Source organism: Vombatus ursinus, unplaced genomic scaffold (assembly GCF_900497805.2).
Source record: "Vombatus ursinus unplaced genomic scaffold, bare-nosed wombat genome assembly UNPS02014786.1, whole genome shotgun sequence".
NCBI classification, from domain to species: Eukaryota; Metazoa; Chordata; class Mammalia; order Diprotodontia; family Vombatidae; genus Vombatus; species Vombatus ursinus.
Window position 1 is genome coordinate 43,640,786 of NW_020954564.1, and position 6,085 is coordinate 43,646,870.

A 6,085-nucleotide genomic window follows, 5' to 3' on the forward strand; every position below is an offset into this window, starting at 1 on the left:
GTTGATTGACTGACAACAGAAAAATATCTGGGAGACATGGGTACTTAAACACAGCAGGCATGGAGTCTGAGGCCATTACTCGAATAGTCCTGAGTTTTCAGACCTGATGCATATCTTCATAGATTCATAGAATTTTAAGGCTGAAAGGGAACTTAATTTCTTGGTCATAAAAGGCAATAGTGTCAAGCTAAAGTAGAAACAATGGTCATTAAACCATAAATAAGGATCCCTGTAGACCACAAATTGCCTTAGAAAAATCATGTGTCCCACCCCCTCCTATTAAATTTTAAGCTCGAGGAGAGAGAATGTTTCACTTTTTATTTGCATCTCCATTGACTAACACAATACTTGGCACATAGTGGGTATTTTAAAAATGCTTGTTGATTAAAACATAATTTACTTTGAGAGATAGTCATTGCAGCCTATCCAGAATAGGCTGAATTACATTTGGATTGTTCAGTCAGGTTAGAGTTGGGCAAACACCAAAAAAATTATTTCTGCTTAGTTAGGACACAATCTAAAAACATCAACAGATTTTGTTTCACCTCCTCCCCTTCCTCCCAAGCATGTTTGTCGTGTTATTTCTAAAGTAAATTTGGCATGGGGTACAGCTAGTGCAAATACATGGAAATGGGAAATGGAATATTATGTGCTGTGTGAGGAACGGTAAGAAGTTCAGGTTGGCTGGGCCATAATATGTGTGAAGAGGAGGAATATGTAACAAGAATTTCACAAACACCTGCTATGTGCTGTACTCTACTAGGTGCTAGGATACAACAACGTAAGTAGAATAGTCCCTGGACTCAAGGAACTTACATTATATATATTGGGAGAGACAACATGTATGCATAAAAGTAGATACAAAAAGAGATATAAGACAAATACAAAGTAATTTTCTGGATGAGACACTGAGGAGATGCTTTATGCAGAAAATGGCTTTTGAGCTGAGCTTTGAAGGACACAGGGGATAAGAGGGTCAAGGAATGTCCCTCTAGGAATGTGCTCCAAAAGCACTGAGATAGGAGATGGAATATTGTAAAGAACCATATTCCAGTTCATCCTTCACAATACTGCCAAAGAGGTTTTCCTTAAGTCCAAATCTGATTATGCCACTCCCCTATTCAATCAGCTCCAATGGCTCGCCATTGCCTCTAAGATAAGCTACAAATCCCTCTGTATAGATTTTAAAATCTTACAACCTGGCCCCAATCTATCCTTCCAGCTTTATTATACATTACTCCCCCTCCTGTACTCTGACCTAGCCAAATAGCCATTTCTTTGTCCTTTATCTATGCACACTATTTCTCTTCCCTTTGTACCAGCTGTCCTCCATTATGTACACCCTCTTCACCTCTACCTCACAGAGTTCTTCTTTTCCTTCAAGATTTAGATCAAGCACCATCCTCTGCATGAAGCCTTTTTATACCTTTAATTACTAGTACTCTCTCTCCCAAACTACTTCATATTTAATTGTATTTATTATCTTGATATTTATTTTGTACATACTTATAGCACATGCTCTGGAGTTATCCTCCCAAACTCCAGTGGTACTGGAAGACAGTCTCCAAAGCCTGATTCCTACATCTCAGTGTTCTAAGTGTAACTCTGAGAGACTGGCAGTAAACTATAATACTATAGTTCATGAGCCCCCACCAGTGTGCTTTACTTCATGACAATCAGTTGATATCAATTAGTCAGCCAGACTTAATTAGCCTTTTGTAAGGGATTTTTACTAAAGTGCCATAGTAAGAATAGTTAGTACAAAATATTTCCCTTGAAGTCTTTGATATACTTTCCCACCAGTACATACAGTGTCCAGGGTAAAATGAGCTGAAGCTTAAAGAGCACATGTGTAAAGCTCCTACCCAGAAGTCATTTTGTTGGAGTCCTCAAGCTGTTCCTCTTAAGTATAGGGTAGCTGTTGTGAGGGACTGTCTGATGTTGGCAGCTACCAGGTTGAGCACTGTGGCAAGGGTAGGGTAAGATCTGGGTATTTTGGAAGTCGAGGCAGGGGCTGTGGTAGGCAGAGTCGTGGTGAACTGGGATGGGCTGGATACGGAGAAGCCCTGAGGCAATGGGCAGTGCTTTGTGAGATAAGCTGGGTACAAGGAAGTAGCCAGAGCTTGAGCTCCTGAGGCAAGGGGCGGTGCCACGTGGGAGTGGGATGGCAGAGGACTGAGCTCCCTTTGCTTAGTCCCCTCCCTATATGCAACATCATCCCCAGACGCCTCTTGTGACCCTCCTGACTTCCTGGGTCCCTTTGTGCAGCACTGACCCAGACCCCTCCTCCCAGTGTCTGAGTCTGACTTCCTAGGTCACGTACTCTTGTCTATGTGCCAATCCCAGATGCCTCCTCCCCGTATCCGGTCCTAGCCTCCTATGTCACTCCCTCCCCCTTGGTGTGCTAAACTCAGACAGCCCCTTCTGGTATCTGACCCTACAATCATTGGCTAATAAGCAGGCTGGGGAGGAGGGGCTAGGTAGGTTTTTAGGAACAAGCATGGTCAGATCACACACGCGCTCTCTCCTGGCTCCTGCCCTGTTGCTCTGGCCTTGCTGCTTGGGCTTGCTATGATGGCTTGCTGTGTTGGCCTCTGAATAAAGCTCTGGTGTTGGCGCCTCCCGATGGCTTGTCTCTGTGTGTTGATCCAGCTGAGGACCGAAGACTCGGGAGTGAGTATGACTCTGGTAGTGTGCTCCTTATAGAAGGAGTGGGTACCGGCATACGGCTGGCAGAAGGTCGGCGTGCGGCCAGTATAAGCTGTTCTGCTGAATTCATTGTTGAGCCTTGAATCTCACTTTTCTTATCAAATCGAATCTATCTTCAGCTCCAAATGTAGACACTGCCACCAGCCATTGCTATCCCAGGTATGATGTTAGGATACCAATGAAAAAAAATCTAAATTGTCTGGTCCTCCAAAGTTCACCTTTTCCTCCTCTGGCTGGGGGATGGAACACTGGGGAAGACTGAGCCTGAGGCCAAATCTGAGGCTCTCTTCTCCTACCCAAGCAATTTCTTCATAGGGGCTTGGTACTCTTTCACCTTTGTTCTATAAGATATTAGAATTGTCTAATTGGAACTAGTCCACTGTTTTGTTTTGTTTTGTTTTGTCTTGCTTTGCTTTGCAAGCCTCACAGGGCATGACCAAATCACTTAACCAATCAACACAGACTTTCTGTATAACATTACTACATTTCATCCAATGGCTTCTAAAGACATCTAGGTTGATCAAGGACTTTTCATATTTTGTCTAAAGCCTATGGTTGATTGATGGATTCAACAAAGGTGTCCAGATCTTGTTCATACCTAGTAAACAACTAAGTTGTGTTTGAACCTAGTCACTTACTTCAAGCAGAGCAGGATAATTGTTGTCTAGGCTGATCCCTACCCATTACACTCTCTGTCCAATTTTACTATTTGCTATCCTCAACAAATCTACCAGAGGGAATTTGGCCGTCTATAGTCTCAAAACATGGATAGCTCCTTAGTGACTTGGAAAGGTTTTGTACTATCCTTTTTATCTCATTTGATCCTCACAATTCTGCAAGTTAGGTGCTGTTATTATCCCTAATTTACAATTAAGGAAATTGAGGCAAGCAGAGGTTAAGTGACTTGCACAGAGTTAGTAAGTTAGTAACGCTAGTAAGTGTCTGAGGCCAGATTTGAACTCAGCTATTCCTGACTCCAGGCCCAGCATTGTATCTATTGTGTTTAGTGCAGTGCCTGGCACATAGTAGGCATGATATAAATACTTATTCCCTTTCCCTTCCTTTCTCTTCCCTTTTTGAATGCCTTCTCCAGTGCCTTATACTACTGATTCTCAAAAAAAAAAAAGCTTATGTGGCCCATTTCATAATCAAATCTAGTATTTAACACCCTCCTTAAATACATGGTGACATAGTTTTAACATATCAATATCATTTAACAAAGTTCTAATAAGTCACCTCCTGTTTTGGTATCCGCAAAAATGCCTTCCTCAACCCAAAACAACAAAGGGGTGGAAGGAAGAAGTAAGGGGGAAAAAAAAACAATCATCCCTCCCTTCTCAGAAGGAAAGCTTAATTCCATACAGTTTCCTTTGATGGTGTGGAGTTCTCCCCACCACAATTAGAGATATTCAGCTGAAGAGTGGAAGCCACCTGCCTCGCCCCTCAAGTGAGGAACTAAGCTTTCCTGAATCATTCAGCCTGATGGAATCCAAATCCCATCAATGCATAAGGAAATGTGACTGGGATCTGGACAAATTTTAGAGGTGTCCCTTTCTAGACAAGGCAGGGGTCAGATGCTTAAATGGGTCCGGTCTCTTAGTAAAAGATATTTGCATACTTATATATTTACCTCTCCCTTTCAAATGAATGGATGAAAAATAATTTATTACATACTTACTGTATGTCAAGCACTGCATTAAGCTCTGGGGATAGAAATAGAAAGGCAGAAACTGTCCCTGCTCTCAAGGAGCTTCCATTCTAATGGGGGAGATAACACATACAACAGACTTCAGCAGCAAGTCTGATGGAGAAGTTCCATAGTCCTTACGTACAGCAGTGAAACAGATGGCAATGCATCCTCTTTAATATCATTTTCACTGACAAAATAGTATTGGTTTCTGATACTTAACCATTTGACAGTGCCAAGGACTTTAGTGTTAAGAACTTTCCTTTCCAGATTTTCATCATCTCTGGCTGCTAAGGAAAAAAAGGCTGAATGAAACACCTTCCTCCTGGTAGCTGGTCACCAGCTAGAGGTGTTGGAAAGTGCTGTAAGCTGGCTTTCCAAACAGTGGCAGTGTGTGGGGATTGCTAGACCCCTCTCCAAAAGGTGGTTTCCTTGACTTATAGCTTTGAGAGTTGGGCTGGAATAAAAACTTCATAAGAATAGTTCTTGTTTCATTCTTTGTATTTGTATTCCCAACACCTAACATAATGCCTGGCACATAGTAGGTGCTTAATGAGTGCTTGTTGATTGATTGAAGGTCAGTTTGGCCAGAATAAAGAGTATGAATAAAGCTAGAAAAACAGATTGAAGTCAGCATCACTAAGCTTAAAATAGAGGGGGGATTATTTGCTGACTTTGCCAGGTAAATATTCCTAAAATTCTAAAATGTTAGACTTGGAAGAGACTTTAGAATAGAATCTTAGAACTAGAAGAAAATTTGGAACATAGAACTTTAGAGCTGGAAGAATAGAGAATGTTAAAGTTGGAAGGGTCATTAGAACACAGACTAGAACACTAAATTTCATCTCCTGTCACCTACTTCTTCGGGACTTCTCTCTACAGAGTTTTTAATGGGTGGTCACCTAACCTCTGCTTGAACTCTAGGAAGACCGAGTCGCTCCCTATCTCACAAGGCAGCCCATTCCATGGGAGATGCTTCCATTGTTAGAAAATGTTCATTACACTGAGCAGAAATCTGCCTCTCCCGTTTGTTAATAGTCTTTGTCTTGGACCTCCCGTTCTCCGTTCCTCTTCTCCCCGCTCTTAGCTCTAACCTAGGAGCGCAGCGCAACCCAAGAGCCAGGAATCAGGCCTCTCTACCAGGCTGGGGCGGACCTGCTGTTGGGGCGCGTAGAGGGTAGTGTTGGGTAGGGGGGTGCTGGAAGGCTGGAGGCTAGCAGGTGCTCAGCGCCGCACATTAGCGACGGAGGGAGGAGGTAGCCTCAGCCTCCGGGTCCCACGTGAGGCAACTTTGGGCCAATGGGGCAGCAGCTGCGCGGGGAGGGCCCGGCTAGGCGGTTGGGGGGTGTAGGGGGCTGAGGATCTCATTCAAACCCAGCGGGCTGAGGAGGCGGGAGGCGGGAGCCGACGAACCTCACCCCTTTGGGTGCCGGGCCCAGCTAAAGGCCTCCGCACCCCTATAAAGCACCAATTCTCCGATCCCCCAGGACTGGGAGACAGACTGGGATCGGGATCGGGCAGGCCGGTGCTCGATCCGGCAGCTGGGGATGCTCTGGGCATCAGAGGAGACTGGCGACGTGTGAGGGCGCGGGAGACCACGGGGATCAGGCTGGTGGACAAGAGGGCCACAGCTCCGCTGCTGGGAGCGCCGCCACATCCGTCCCACGGGAGCAGGGGCTGGGTATCTCG